Source organism: Lissotriton helveticus, chromosome 3_1 (genome assembly GCF_964261635.1).
Source record: "Lissotriton helveticus chromosome 3_1, aLisHel1.1, whole genome shotgun sequence".
In the NCBI taxonomy this organism is placed as follows: Eukaryota; Metazoa; Chordata; class Amphibia; order Caudata; family Salamandridae; genus Lissotriton; species Lissotriton helveticus.
Window position 1 is genome coordinate 331,621,284 of NC_136061.1, and position 16,975 is coordinate 331,638,258.

A 16,975-nucleotide genomic window follows, 5' to 3' on the forward strand; every position below is an offset into this window, starting at 1 on the left:
AGCTCTAATTTCAAAGCATATTCATGGCAGCTCCCCAGGTACTAGGTGACATTTTTTATTAAATGATGTGAACTTGAGCGACTCAAAGGTGTTAGAGCGCTTTACATGAGAGATAGTTACATTACACAAGGCCAGATTAATTTTGGGGGTATTTTATAGACCACGAACTCGACTGATCCGAAGGTATTGGAGCGATTTACAAAAACAACAGTCACATTACACAAGGTCAGGTTAATTTTTTTGTTTTCTGGTGCGCGGAGATTAAGTGATGCAGACACTGCTCCTATTTATTCATTATTTCTTCTCTACCTGACAAATGGGACAATTTTGTAGGTAATGCTATGTCCAGGGATCCTATACCCATGAGGCTGGGACACAGGTCTGCGACCTTCCTGGTAAACGGATGGTGTGAGCAATGTTTTCAATGAAAAACTCTGGAGAAGGGTGCCTGGTGAATAGAGGCCTGAGGGGGAGGAGTGTGAAGTCTCCGCCATTGGAACATACTTCACTGTTTTTTTTCATAGGCTGTTGAATACTCTGGTGATGCATTGCACACAGAATATTATAGTGCTGTTGACTTGCATCGAGGCACTTGTCATTCTGTCTCTGTGTTAAAAAGCCTTCGAATGTGTCTACGAAGGTTTTCTGAGGCAGTCACGTACTCCTGAATCACACTGAATGGCCCAGTGTGTTGAAATTGTTTCGATCTTCAATCCCTGGCAGCACAGCACCCAGGATAATGTGCTTCATGGCTAAACACTTATAAGGTCCCAAAGGCGAGACCTATTGGCTAAGCCTTGGAGGGATGTTGCTTCTACACTCTCTTAACGAAGGAGCTTGTCGCGCTTGTTCATACAGCAACACGGTTCTTTCTACAAACCCTCTGTAATCGCAGTTAACCTTGTGTTTATTTAAAATGGTTTTCTCAAGAAAATAGGGAATCTGTGAAAAAACTCTCAGGACTGGGACCAATATTTTACATCTGGTTCTTCTTTCCACAGGGTAAACTGGCCATGTATGTACTGTACAGAAAACATCTGGGTATGTTGACAAATGGTGACTATATTTTGATACTTTCTCTTTTACAGAGAGGAAGTCAAAAGGTTTCAAAAGCTGCGATTGGCCTCCTACTGTTCGCATGGAACTTTGCCTTCTGCACACTGTTTTTGGCCGTCTCTGGGGAGATAATGTGGCTCAAATTTCTATTTTTATTATCCTACATTAAGCTGGGAATCACGCTGGTTATAATATTTTCCACAGGTAAAATCATATGTTCCGAGTAAATAAGATGTGCCTCGTGGTTCTATGTGCCACCTCGAACCAACGCTTTTGTCTGCTATGGGAATCAGTCTGTTTTTTGTACCTGTGTCTTTTGAGATTCAAATTACTTGCAGAGTGTGACACCACAATGTCGACATTTGATGAGAGGGGGAGGGGAGTGTGTGTGTGTCTTAGTGTTAGTGTCAGTGTGTGTGTTAGTGTTATTTTCTGGCAACCTACATTGGTGACATGTCTTTTTTTGTGCAATATTTTGAAAAACAGCATTCTTGTCGTCAGTACATCCTTCCCAAGCTGCATAGTACACCGAGCTACCCTTTTGTATTATATGGCGCCATGTTGCAGGCTGCTAGCTATAGACCTCCTTTTTTAGATGGGCCTTGTTTTCCCCAAATGTATTCGTTTCCCTTCAACATGGTTACCTTTGTGTTGTAACACCTGTGACATGAAGTGCTATATAAAAACAACTTTTGAAAACTGGTATTATTCTTATTTCCAGGCGTATTTGAATTTCCGCCGTAAAAGCACAGAGGGGTGGAGTATTGGAATTGTGTTGCTCGATTTCACAGGAGGGAATTTCAGTCTTCTTCAAATGTTTATTCAGTCCTGCAACAATGGTAAGCAAAATTAGTGAAGAACAGATCCTATTTTCACAAAGTTCACTCTCAAGTTGCTATTCTCTTATAGAAAACAGACACAGATAATGTAACCTTGCTGCATGATGGAGCCTGTTCATGAAGGTAAATGTACATCTGAGTACATCTACACATGTAACTTACTCTTAAACTTTATAGTACATTTACTACCTTTGATTATTTACCATATCAAAGTGTAAATTTACTACAAAGTGTAGACTTGCATGTCTCCATCCCCTGTAATAGTACGAGTGTAAAGTTACTACTGCACAAAAGGACCCAAAACATTAGTAAAGGCACTTCAGGTTATACCCGGAGTAAGTCCAGTACCACACATGGCTAACCACTGCTCCTGCAACAGTACTCCCGTAGAAATTAATGGAGATAGGGGCTTAAAATAGTAACCCGTAATGTTACCCACCTAAAGTACATGAATGAATTGAATATTTATAAAGCGCACTGTCACTCACAAGTTTTACATTTATTTTTTATGCATTCAAATTACTAAAAGTTATGTATAATATTAATGTCAAGTACCTCCATTACTTTCCTTGAAATGGTGTTGCACTACCATTAGCTGGTTAATGTGTGGATCAAGACTTTACTCCTGGCCTGAGCGGGAATATATTTACTACTGTTTTGGGTCCTATTGGTCTGTAGTGACTTTAAAATTGCAGTTTGTGAATAGCAAAAGGTTTTACTCTTTTGCGGGTGGATATCTGTCTCTCTCTAAGCCACTCCTTAGTCCTACCTAGACCCTCCTTACTTAGCACCTCCATCTAGTGGTATTCCCCATTTTCCAATCAAAACTGTGATCCCTCCCACACTTACTACTAAGTAGTACATTTACATGTTTGAGAATCTCTCTATAGAAAACAAAGGAGAGGTGGAGATCGAGATGTTTTCTTGTTGGTTTGTGAATTGCATTTTGTAAAGAGTAGAACTCCTGTAGTACTACTTAGGTACTACATAGTGTAGTTTGTAAATTTAAACTTTAACATTTACAGGGATAAACTGAAATCTCCTTTTTTACCATGACCGTGTATTTTTTCATGTTGTTTTATGGACTAGTATGGGACGTAGTGCACTAAGAAGCAGGAAGAAAGTGAGAATTCAAAACCATAATAGCAGTCGTCACTCCCAAATGATTTGGTATACATTTTCCGTTTTTTAGGTAGATGTTTGCATAAACACTTGCATGGAACAAGCAACACACACTGAACTTCCCATCATTTAATCTGCTTTTGAAAGAGATATACTATAAATAAGTCAATTTCTTCCTAGTCTTACATGAAAACAGCATTGTTCTATGATCTAGCGATATTGAACTATTTGGACTCTCAAGCCCAGCAATGCATCAGACTGCTTAACTTTACTCCTGGTAAACATATACGTAAGCTCGGAGGCGCAGGCTGCCTTGTCCGAGGGTCATGGACAGTGTACTTGTTGGGACGGAAAAGTCTACTGCACGGTAATGGATGTGCAGCTCTGCCCTTAGTGCCCCAACTGTACTGATGTCTGGTCCTCCAATGCTGATTTGTGTTGCAATAGGGTAACATGAATCATGCTTGTGCACAATGACATATGCCTGTCTCACAAATTGCAGTCTTTTTGGACCTGGAGGGGTGTCCAAAGTGGTACCACAGGAGTTAAGCAGCACGAGCGGGGTGGTGACAGCCTACCCTGTTGTGATCAGAAGTAGTGAAAAGATCCTTTTTAACCTTTCACTGGAATGAGTTCTACAGGCTCACTCATTTTAAAGTCCAGCTGATATGTGCTTAACTCACCCTTGGCCTACATTGATTTGGTGTGCAGAGTTATGTACCCCAATCTACGCCTATGTAGCTAAATGACCTTTCACCTGCATTTGTCCTACCTTGCTCTGCGTAAGAGTTCTAGCACTGACCTTTTACCCTGTTATATTCTTAATAAATGTCGATCAATTTCCTTGAAACTAGCCTCATTAATTGAGGATTCTTAGAAAAGTCCCCTGCACATGACAAACATAACAGGATTAACATACGCTATATAAAAGTCATGGTAATTTTCATCCTAGCATGAGAGACCTACTTTGCAAAATTGCAGGTATTGATTCATGCTCATTTACATAATTGTACTCACAACATATCGATTATGTTAGGAACCCGAGGCTATCTTTATTGTATAAAGAACCATACCATCATTAAGCAGTTTTTCCGATCTCTAACAGCCAAAATTATCCATACCAACATGCCTGAGCCCCCAGGTGCAAACCTTAATTGTCTGTACGTACCGCGGTGCCCGAGCAACCTTGGCCGATGCCCAGTGGAGCCGAACTTTTCCTTACAGAACCCTCTCAGGACAGTGCCCTACCTCAAGATGGCGTCTGGATATCATTCGGACCTTGGTTTCTCACGCCCCCAAACCCCCTGCCCCACGCTACTCTGACATTCTCTGAGTAAACCTGATCACTATCCTGACAGCGGAGTTCAAGCATTATATCCGACGCCCAGTGGAGCTGTTCGGTTCAGCTATTGAGGAGATCGGCCCTGGTTCATCCCCTCGGCAGTCAACTACCCAGCCTGTAACGCTGTAACACGTCTTAATCCTCATGTAATGCGCTCTGATACCTTCGGGTCTAGCCAGCGCTATATAAAACTCTAAATAAACAAATAAATAGACAGAGGAGAAGTTTCGCGCTGACACATGACACTGAGGTCCCTGCACCCAGAAACTTCAGCACACAGTGATCTGACATCCCTTGCGGGTGTCAAACTTGAGACCAAGATGGGGTCCTTTATTCTCTCCCATCAGGTTGTGGTAAATAAATAATTAAATACCGGATCTATTTTTTAGGATATATAATAACAGATAGCTCAATAAATAAGAGTCAAGATTCGAGGTAGCTGGAGTTTGCAGGTTTTAATACAGGCATAAAGGACAGCAACAGGACAACCTGCACGGGAATAGGATGGCAGGGCCTGGCAGGGGGGCCCCGACAGCTGTCGGGCAGGATCTGGGATGAGCGCGCTAGCTTTTAATAACAGTGCACAAGTATATATAGTTAAAACAATTGCATTGCAGTACATACAGTAGGCGTAGCAGTGGGCGGGGTTTGTAGCAGTCGCGAAAGATAAGGCACAGAGTAGGTGTAACAAGAGGCGTGTACATAGACATGTGATGTAAACGTAACAGAATATGTCATAAATGGGGCGGAAACATGGAGGGGCTACCTAAGGAGCCGGGACCTCTGACCTAGTGGTGCGCGCAAGCTGGCAGTGACGTGTTACTAGGAGAAGCTGGGGGCTATGACTTCTGTGCTAGAAGAGGAGACGAAAGTCTGGAGAGTCAGAGCGACATGTACCTAAACATTATCTAGTATCTGATGTTTAGAGAACATATTGATAGAATCCAAAAGTTATCAGGGCAAAGGCTAACAGACTCTAAGACTGGTGCATGCATTATTCTACATGTAGTGCGTGTTGAGGAATATTAAATGACCATTAATACAGTATTTCTCTTACATGGAGACGTAAAGGCTAGACGATGACTGAAACTATTGATGCGATTCAGTAGCTTAAGAATGCAGAGAAGGAGGGCTGGACTGATAACTAGAATCATAACATACTCTTGGCAGACTGGCAGGCAGAGCCAGGCCGAGCCGGGCACTGTGAGGCAGGAAGTAAGTGAAGGGTCAGGGATACAGGTGGGGGCTGTATCGCTCCTCAGCGAGGGTTCAGGAGACAGGAGCTGAATCTGAGTCCGGGCCCTTTTGAGGCCTAGAAACGGGGACTTTTACTGAATTAACGTGCACACTGTGAAACGTGGCAACATAACTTTACATAGGCCTAATACTCGTAGCTTTCACGAGAACTGGAAACTGGCATACTAGAGTTGGACACAACTAGAATTGCGTCTTTAATCGATCATAAGGGAATACATATGCATATTAATCGTGCACATATAACATAAGATGGGGAACACGTAGGGACACAGAACATGGCAAAATTTACTTTTCCACATTCCCTCCTTGTCACTACGTTTCCATCAGGAAACATCAATATTCATGATACCATCTATCATTTCATACAGTATCATTTGCTCGTCTCGAATTGTCTTGGAACGGGACTTAGGACGGGGACTAAGACTAGGAATACAGGATGTAGCACAAATGCCGCAAATCGCAGGGCCACATTGTAAACAGAGGCAGCAACTGAAAATGATCATTACTGCTATACCTAGGAATGACAATACTTTCCATCCCCAGGCAGAAATTATACTCCAGAGCCAACCGGACCATGTCCAGGTGCCTGGATTCTGGTGTAACTGATGGGCAATTTTATGAAGTCTGGTTATAGCTGAATAAACAGACAGCGCGTTATTAGGAATGAAAATGCAGCAACTAGATCCGATGACTCTACATGCTCCTCCTCTATCGGCCAGTATGACGTCAAGAACGAGACGATTTTGGAGCACGACAAATCTCATAGCAGATTGCTCTTCGGTTAAGTTACCTAGAGCGGAAGTAGTCTCATTCACTACTGCTTCAAGGGTCCTGGTTAACCTACGGATTAACTTACTATTCTGGATAGGTCCTATAAAGAAGAAGAAACCTCTATTGAAGTCTGTATACTGTTCTAGAGCAGTTTCAGTTTGATCGACAATCGGGGACTCGATCTCCCTTTTAGGTCTAATGTGTACTAGATGTGTGTTTCTATGATAATCGGATGGGGCTAGGAAAACTGGTGGCAGTAGGAAGGCAATGTAACAGGTTCCATCCCAATCGAGGGGCAGACGAACATATGCGGTCTGACCACAAACAAAATATGAATGACGTGAGGCTTTAAAAATAGATTTCCCACTGTCACTATACTCGACAGTAGTAGTACAATCACTATGTCCTACATGTGCAGAACCATTCTTTCGGACACATAATTCGCCTTTGACTGGTAGTACTGAAATTACAGGTAAATCTGGAGTAGTATCAGACTGAACATTCAGGACCATAAAATTCGAAGAATAATTACCTAAATTATAAACTTCATTTTCTAGATCTAACCCGGTTCTATGGGAAAGACCTTGCTTGTCTGGAAAACATGTACTGTTCAGAAGGGACATATCAGTTGAGGATGACGTTAACGTGGACCATGCTCCACACGAACCATTATGTGAAAACGGATAAGGAAAAAGTGGCAGAACTCCCTTCGGTGTCTGAAAAGGGGGGAGTCGACCACACACCCAACAATTAGTGGCATTGCTGGTCTGGTGTGAATAATGTAGCATTCTGATAAACGTATTATTGCGCATAGCAAGACGATAGGATAACTCGTGAGGAGGCAGATCACTAAATGTGTGCTCTACTGTAGCATTAGAAAACTTATTTACATGAGAAATTGGAAAACATAAATGCAATGCATAACTTGTGCAGGTAACCATCAAACTCAGAAATAGAAGAAAACATAGAATAATGATACATCTGATAGAGTTTTGACTAACTCTCTCACTATGGGGGTCTATCTCATACATGTCAGAAACCTGTCTAACCGTTTCACCTAGGGGAGGACTTAGACAATTAAACTGGCTGACTTATTTTACTAGACCGGAGCTTATGTTTATACTCCTGCTGCGGAGTTTCCTCTAACAGGGGAGGCTTGGTATCAATGTCATTTGCGGGACAGTCCTTAAGAATAGTATCTTGGCAGTCTTTAAAATCTTGACAATCCTTGGAAATGTTCTTGGAAACAGTTTTTAGTCGGAGTCCGTGAAATTTCTTGACATGAGACAGATGGACCCAACCCTTACGGCCCTCCAGCTTCACGGGTACGGGTGGTCAGAAGGACTAACTTCGGCTCCTTCCAGCGAGGTTCCAGCGGACTTGAACGATCAAAATTCCGGACGAGGACCAGGCATCCTGGAACGATTTCATGCGATTTCACCTCGGTATTGTCTGGAAATGCGGCGGCAACCTGTGAACGACAAGAGTGTAGGGCAGACATCAAGGAAGCTAGGTAATCTGTCAGCATATTACTGGAAACATCTGTAATACTTCGGGGTCTAGGTGTACCCCACATATTCGGGGGGCGGCCGAATACGACCTCGTAAGGGGACAGACCTGATCTGGAATGTGCGACCATGCGCATATAGAACAGAGCGACTGGCAGAGCTACTAGCCAGTCTACACCTTTCTCTTTACAGACTTTGGCGATGCGGATTTTCAGGGTCTGATCTGATTATGTCTCTCTACGAGACCTGCTGCTTCAGGATGGCGTACACAATGAAACTTCCACTGGTACCCTAACAGAAGGGAAACGTGCTTCATGAGTTCAGATGAGAATGGCTGGCCGTTGTCTGAATACACGACCCTAGGGAGTCCATAACGGGGGAAGAATTCACGAACCAGCTGCTTGGCAGTGGTCGCGGCTGTGTAATCTGGAACTGGATATGCCTCTGTCCACCTGGACAAAGCGCATACAACTACAAGGACATACTTGAAACCTCGACATCGCTCCATCTGGATATAATCCATCTGGAGGACTTCAAAAGGGTGGTCAGGAGGCTGGAATCCCCCTTGTTCCACCGGGACACTTTTACCTGGATTAAACTGACAACATATCATACAGGTACGGACTTTCTGCTTGGCTGCAGCTCGTAAATGCTTGTTGAACCAAATGTTCTGGATACTGTCTAACATGGCTTTTTCTCCTAAATGTGCAGGACTATGTGCGGTATTAATAATGACTTGAACCATTGAGTCGGGGAAAAACCATGTGGCTTTTCCCTTCGTCAACCATCCCTGGTCTGTCTGGACCCCTCCTTGTTCGGACCATTTCTTCATTTCATCGGGAGTAGCATGTAACTGGATATCTATGACATCTTGAGTGGGGTCCTTAACTGTCATACATGTAGTCGGATCTGGAGCGTGTGTCAGCGTCATGTTAACTGGAATGTCTGGAGTCTGGGCTGTGAGCTTGGCTGTTTGGTCTGCTAGATTATTACCTTGGGAAATAATGTCAGTGACTTTCGTATGTGCCTTGCACTTCATGATAGCGATAGCTGTCGGTAAATGTATTGCATCTAACAGAGCTTGTATAAGGAGACCATGCTGAATCTTGGTTCCATGAGAAGTCATAAAAGCTCTTTCTTGCCAGAGCACTCCAAAGTCGTGTACGACTCCGAATGCATAACGTGAATCTGTGTAAATGTTAACTTTCAGGTTCTTGGCACGTATGCAGGCTTGGGTCAGAGCGACTAGCTCTGCTGCTTGAGCGGACAGGGTGTCAATACGGTGTGTCTCTATAACTTCAGTGTCAGTAGTCACTGCATACGCGGCTACTAGATCTCCTGTACTTGTTCTCATACATGAACCATCCACATAAAGTGTCAGATCGGGATCTGGTAATGGAATATCTGTCAGGTCTTGTCTTGGCTTTGTCATAGTGTTAACTACTTCCACACAGTCATGTGTGGCAGGATTTAAAGTAACTGACGGTAACAGTGTAGCAGGATTTAAAACGTTGCAGCGTCTGATTTCTATGTGTGGCTGGAACAGTGTCAATTCATAACCTGTTAAACGTGCGATTGTCAAGTGCTGAGTCTGTGTTCGGTTTAAAAGAACTTCCACGGAGTGTGGAACTTGTACTGTCAGGGAATGTCCTAATACTATGGAATCACTTTGTCTGATAGCTAGTGCTGTGGCTGCAACTGACTTGAGGCACGCAGGCAGAGCCTGGGCCACTGGATCTAATGTGCTCGAAAAATAAGCACAAGGCTTGTATTGTCCGGCTTGATCTTGTGTGAGAACAGATAACGCTGTACCTTCACGTTCTGTGACAAAAAGTGTAAAAGGCTTACTGTAGTTCGGTGTTGCTAGAACAGGTGCTTGGCATAAGGCTTTCTTTAATTCATTAAAAGCAAGTGTATGTTCAGATGTCCAAGGGAGGACAGTCGATACGGCTGCCTCCTGTGTCGTTAACTGTATCAGTGGCTTGGCTAGAAATGCATACTGGGGAATCCATTGTCGGCAATAAGAAGTGAGGCCGATAAAAGCTCGTACCTCCTTCTGGGTCTTGGGCTGAGGAAGACTCGCTATTAACTGGATACGGTCGGGTGTCAACTGCCTACCCCTCTTGGACAGTAAGTGGCCTAAGTAGATCACTTGCTGGACACAGAATTGAAGCTTCGAAGGGGACACCTTGTGCCCCATCTCGGCTAAGAAATACAGAACTGTAAGTGACGCACGCTCGCAGTCACGTTCAGAACGGGCTGTGATCAGTAGATCATCGACATACTGGAGCAGGGCAGTGTCAGTTGGCATGTGAATATTGTCTAGTTGTCTCTTAAGTGCTTGACTGTAAATGCTAGGACTTTCTGTGAAACCTTGAGGAGCTCGTGTAAATTTATAGCTCCTTCCATTTAAACAGAATCCGAAAAGGAACTGGCTGTCTGGATGAATGGGGACACTGAAAAATGCAATTTTAAGGTCTATTACTGTGAAAAACGTAGCTTCAGAATCAATGGCTGTCAATAGGGAAGAAATATCTGGAACAACTGGGTACTGGGGAATGATACATTTATTAAGTTCTCGAAGGTCAATCACTAATCGATATACTGGAGGTGCATTTGGATCAGTACGTTTCATGACTGGAATGATAGGAGAATTACATACATTGGAGTCAGTTTCTACAACCACTCCTTGAGCAATGAGCTCGTCAATAATTTTAGATAAGGCTGCTACAGCCTCAGGTGGCAATCTGTACTGTCTGATTCGTGGTAACACTACACCTGGTTTGAGAGTCACACGATGGGGTGTGATGTGCATAAAACCAACATCAGTTGGACCTTGTGCCCATAGATGCTGCGGGACATTCAATAATCTTGGATCAAAATCACGTAATACATAGTGACCCTTAAAGTCACGTAAAAACAAACGTATTCCTTCTGGGGAGCAACAAATAACTGCACCTAATTCTTTCAATGTCTTAATACCTAACAGATTTTCTGGACATGACTTTGTAAGTAACAGGTCAGTAGTTCGGGACAATGGACCTACTTCTAGAGTAACTGGTTTAGAAATCTCGTTAACAATAGGCTTTCCTGAAAATCCAAGGGAAACATTTCTTGAGCCTGAGAGCGGAGCCCCTGGAACCTCGTCATGACTTATAGTAGTCCTACTTGCCCCTGTATCAATCAGAAACTTTCTGTCTTTCCCTAATACTTGACTGTGTACATAGGGACCCTCTTGATCTACAGGTATCTCGATGAGAGGCAAGCCTACCTCCCTCTCTAGGCTGTTTCATGAATACTGCTGGTACTCTGGATACTCGGACTGGGCATACTGGTACATCTGCTGTGTAACATGCTGTGTTGCGGCTATAGGCTGCGGTACTGTAACTATCTGTTGTGCATTCTGTGGTAACTGAGAAGTCTGTGAAACTTGTTCTTGTCTAGGCGGACGTGGTCTTTCTTTAGTTTTACCGGTAGCTATGTTGTGTTTCAGAACTGCACACTCGTTTATAAAATGACCTGGTTGCTTACAATAATTGCAGGTCCCTTTAACAGGAACTGCAGGATGACTGGCTTGATTCGTACCCCTCTTCTGACTGTCTTGAGGAACAGATTGTGCAACTAATACTTTCATTTTCGTGTCTTTCATACGTTTCCTTTCATGATCTTGCTCTTCTCTGATTCTATTCTGGTGATACTGAAGCATCTGAAGCATTTGGGACGGAGTATTAGCTTGCCAGGTACTTTCGACTTTCAAAACTCGGTTTTTAACTTGTGGACTTGAATTCTCGACTAGTTTAGTAACAAAAAGATGAGGGTATGACTCACTACTCGTCTTGAGACCACTGTTGATGCTAAAGCATCTCTCAAACCTAGAATAAAAATCACTAGTATCTTCGTCTGGTTTCTGTTTACAGGCTGAGATTGCATCCCAGTCTTCCTTTTTCGTGGCTAGTAATCTTGGCAAAACTTGTATTAACAGTTCGGGTAATTCTTTACATTTACCTCCTAGACCGGTACCTGGTACACGTGTATTTTCTTCAGCTTCTAGAGCTGCCCAATCTATCTTTTTCTCTCCCACCTCCCATTCTTTTTCTTTGAGTTTTTCATATGTGCCCGCAGGCAACAGAACCTTTAACATTTTAATTATATCTGGATACGTGTATTCTCCCATACGGAGCATGTCTTTTAATTCACGATGGAACCCTGCTGGATCTTTATCATGACAGGGAATTAACTTCTTCATCTCTAAGAGTTCTATCTTTGTAATCGGGGTGTAAACAAATACTCGTTGCATTTCACCAGCTGGTGTCCTGACTGGGTGTACTTCTCGTAACGGATGCTGTCTATCTATGTAAAACGGTTTACTTTCTGGGGGTGAGACATGAACAAAATGCGGATTCAGAAACGTTCTATATTTGTGGCGCTGTTCTAGAATGACACTAATTAAATCGGTACCTAGACCTTTCCATCTGTACTGGAGTAACTCGTTCAGGACATCATGTAACGGACCTGGATCAGAATGCTGACCCTCATACAGTGTAATGAGGTGCTGGATCATATACATACCCACCAGTCGCTGCTCGGCTGGGGGCAGTTTCAGAAACATTTGTGCCACTATTTCGTCTGGAAAAGTGGTAGAATCAGTAGCCCATCGGACTGCTGATCGGGCTAGTTCTTGTTCATGCATGGTACTAAGTTCACTATAACCGATTCGTGATTTCAGAATGTGATCGGTAGCTTGAAATACTTGTTCTAGAGAACCTTGTTCTGGTGCTGGAGGAGGAACAGTTTTCTTGTAGTCTAGACGTGAACGTCGGTCGGGAAGTCTAGTTCTACCTACATACGCTATTCTGGCGGTATTCTCGTCGTCTACTTCTTCAGTATCAGAGTTACTTTCTTTCTCGCTTACTAGTGCTTCTTTGCGTTGTTCGTGTAACCTTATTATTTCCTTACGAATTTTCTTGTACATACTCTCTATACTACTGATGGTTCTGTGTTTACCCTCGGCTATATTATCACTCCACCTTGTCAGAACTTTCATTTCGGTCTGATCTTTAGTCGGGGAATCTTGTTCCCTTATTAAACAATTAATTAGAAACTTTAATAGTATGAGCTGGGTCTCAGCTTTCCTTAGAGAAATAACTTCACCAACACTTTCTGGGTCTGTTCCTGTACGAATGAAACGATATATTCTGTCTAGATCTTCTTTCATATTCGGTAGGGTGTCCAAATACTCGGTCACCCGTCTTACACGCAATGAATATATAACCATACTATCATCACCTGGGACTGGATCATAACGGCATTCGGTAAGAGCTCGCCTGATATCTGCAACGGACTGATGTTTGGGCGTACGCTGTAACGCACGTTCATGTAACTCGGCTAATATTACTCGTTTGTGTGGCGGCGGGGTTCCAGGAGGACCTCCTCCCGCGGCCCCTAAACTGGAATCGTCGACTGATACTCTTCGTGCTGGCAGAGTGACTGATGTAGCGGGTACTTGTACTGTAGGCTGGACCGGGGGTACCGTAACGGGTGCTGTAACAGGTGCCCCGGTGGCTGGAGGAGCAAGAATTACATTATTTACAGGAGCTGGCTGAGCAGGATTTGCATATTCTGGGACTGTGTCGTCCAAATAGGACGAGAGAAAAATATCAGCTGCGGTCGGTTTGTGACGTAGCTTGGTCGGAACTAATGGTGGCGGAAAATTACTGGATGCCTCCGGGGTTGCTTTTGGCAAGTCCTCGGCAAGAAGAGGGTACATACCCTTAATAAGGGCATTCCTCTGTCTGTCTGACTGTTCGGTTTTAATTCGTTCACCTATTTCAATTAATTCCCTTTCTTGGGCTCTTTCTGAGGATTCTCTACTTAATTCTGACCTTCTGATTTCTTTTTCGGTTCTTTTATGAGATTCTTTGCTCCATAACTCGATGGCATCTTTCTGTGACTGTCTGGCTTTCTTTTTCCATAATACTTCTTCTACTCGCATGATGCACTCGGCATCCCATGTGCCTGATACAGGCCATCTATACTTTCCTTCTAATTCCTTAGTGTACTCGACCCATAAATCTAGATACAATATGGCACTTATGCCATGCTTTTGATACATAAAATGACCTGGACTGTCCCTAGGCGGGACAGGAACTGCTTCCTCGAGCAGACCTTTTCTAGTTTTTATCTGACGTAACTTGGAAAACAGAGGCATGGCTGAACTAGAGTCTAGACACAATACAATACACAATGAACACGATGATTACTGGAAAACAACATATTCACATTCATACCACGACATTGAAAACACATGAAATGACATTTAAAATAACAGTTCGGACAGAAACATTACCTGGAATACTTGAGAACAGAAACACATGAATTTCTCGAGAACAGAACTTACTAGAATTACTAGATGCACTGCTGAAACAGTACGAAACATACCGGTCTCATAAAGAGACACGTCAGGACCCGCATCCACCTAAGTGGACACTTCGTGTTGGATCTGTGTACCCAAACCCACGGACCAGAGACAATTAGATTGACCCTGTCTAGATACTACCCCAGCAACGGTACTCACAAAAGAACGGAAGGCCTCGGACTGGACTGGACTGCTACGACGACGGACTACGAACTTCGGACTTCAGTTACGGGTGGGCCTCCGGATACCTCGGACCTTGGACTCTCGGCTTGGGCTCTGGTCGGGACTCGCCGCGTTTCTCCACCGCCTCGTCTGGATGCTGGACCGCAACCTCCGTCTCCTCCGTAGGCCTGAGGGATACTTGAAGCAGAAATATCTGCACGTGCACGGTATGGTTCCGTCACGGCTGCAGAGGGTCAGGGGGCTGGCGTGGCTTCTCCGGCGCTTGGGGAAAGGGCAAGTCCCTATTCGGGCGCCATTATGTGGTAAATAAATAATTAAATACCGGATCTATTTTTTAGGATATATAATAACAGATAGCTCAATAAATAAGAGTCAAGATTCGAGGTAGCTGGAGTTTGCAGGTTTTAATACAGGCATAAAGGACAGCAACAGGACAACCTGCACGGGAATAGGATGGCAGGGCCTGGCAGGGGGGCCCCGACAGCTGTCGGGCAGGATCTGGGATGAGCGCGCTAGCTTTTAATAACAGTGCACAAGTATATATAGTTAAAACAATTGCATTGCAGTACATACAGTAGGCGTAGCAGTGGGCGGGGTTTGTAGCAGTCGCGAAAGATAAGGCACAGAGTAGGTGTAACAAGAGGCGTGTACATAGACATGTGATGTAAACGTAACAGAATATGTCATAAATGGGGCGGAAACATGGAGGGGGCTACCTAAGGAGCCGGGACCTCTGACCTAGTGGTGCGCGCAAGCTGGCAGTGACGTGTTACTAGGAGAAGCTGGGGGCTATGACTTCTGTGCTAGAAGAGGAGACGAAAGTCTGGAGAGTCAGAGCGACATGTACCTAAACATTATCTAGTATCTGATGTTTAGAGAACATATTGATAGAATCCAAAAGTTATCAGGGCAAAGGCTAACAGACTCTAAGACTGGTGCATGCATTATTCTACATGCAGTGCGTGTTGAGGAATATTAAATGACCATTAATACAGTATTTCTCTTACATGGAGACGTAAAGGCTAGACGATGACTGAAACTATTGATGCGATTCAGTAGCTTAAGAATGCAGAGAAGGAGGGCTGGACTGATAACTAGAATCATAACATACTCTTGGCAGACTGGCAGGCAGAGCCAGGCCGAGCCGGGCACTGTGAGGCAGGAAGTAAGTGAAGGGTCAGGGATACAGGTGGGGGCTGTATCGCTCCTCAGCGAGGGTTCAGGAGACAGGAGCTGAATCTGAGTCCGGGCCCTTTTGAGGCCTAGAAACGGGGACTTTTACTGAATTAACGTGCACACTGTAAAACGTGGCAACATAACTTTACATAGGCCTAATACTCGTAGCTTTCACGAGAACTGGAAACTGGCATACTAGAGTTGGACACAACTAGAATTGCGTCTTTAATCGATCATAAGGGAATACATATGCATATTAATCGTGCACATATAACATAAGATGGGGAACACGTAGGGACACAGAACATGGCAAAATTTACTTTTCCACAAGGTAATGGGGATAGCTCTTTCCTAGGGGATTCTTGACTTCACACCCACATACATGCTAGGTACACTTAGATAGGGTTTGCATCATAGGAGTACACTTGATTACTGTCATGTTTATATGCCTGCATATAATCACTGCTTTAGTACCATGGTAGAATTTTTCCTTTTATTTACTCTGTTGGTGCTTGTAATCTATTACATTTGTTTCGTGTAATGATTGTCGCAGCGCACATGTTTTATACTAGAATGATGCTGGTTCAATAAATGCTTATTGAAAACATCCCCATTGTTCATTCTGTGTCTCTCTCTGAGACTAAGTGAGTACGATTGACTGAGCAAAATGTACTGTACTGTTTCCACGATCCCTGCAGGATTAAGGTTTGTCATGTTCGATAGTTGCCAAAAACTATTTGCTCCTTGGTAAGGTTAGGGGGCTTATGGTGGTACTGTGAGCTAGCTGGTATAAATGCTAACATATCCTTTGGGGTGTCTGGAATCAGTCTAGACACCAATCCCTTAGTTTATGTTGTCTAAACGTGCAGATCCTATGTTATTTTAGGAACTACACGACATGGCGCTGCCAGCGTTGGTTTGGTTCCTATTTAACTGTCAAATCTGAGTAGTTCAGTTGTGCTTTCTCAGAGACCCCTACTCACATTTAACCAGAGACCTCTAGAGTGGGAAGGGAAAATCTGCTTCAGCTGTGTAGGTATATCCTATGTATTGGCTGTAGGTTTGTTCAAGTGTGAATGATTATAGTTACCCACATTATGCAAAAACATATCTTTTCCTTACAACTTCCTTCCACAATGTCTTTCCAAGATGATGTTGCAAATGCAGGGGAAAAACAGCTTGAAGGGCCTCTTAACATTACTAAAAATTGCAGACATGTTATTACTATGAAAATAGTAGATTGCGGCCTCCCAGCAATGGGTGGAAATGTTATCTTCGTGATTGAGGAACACAAGGCATTCAGGAT

At 43.6% G+C, this 16,975-nt stretch overlaps 1 pseudogene; it reads left to right on the forward strand.

Annotated features, from left to right (window-relative positions):
* Nucleotides 1–16,975, forward strand: part of LOC144822430 (cystinosin-like) — a 342,663-nt pseudogene that overhangs the window by 282,569 nt on the left and 43,119 nt on the right.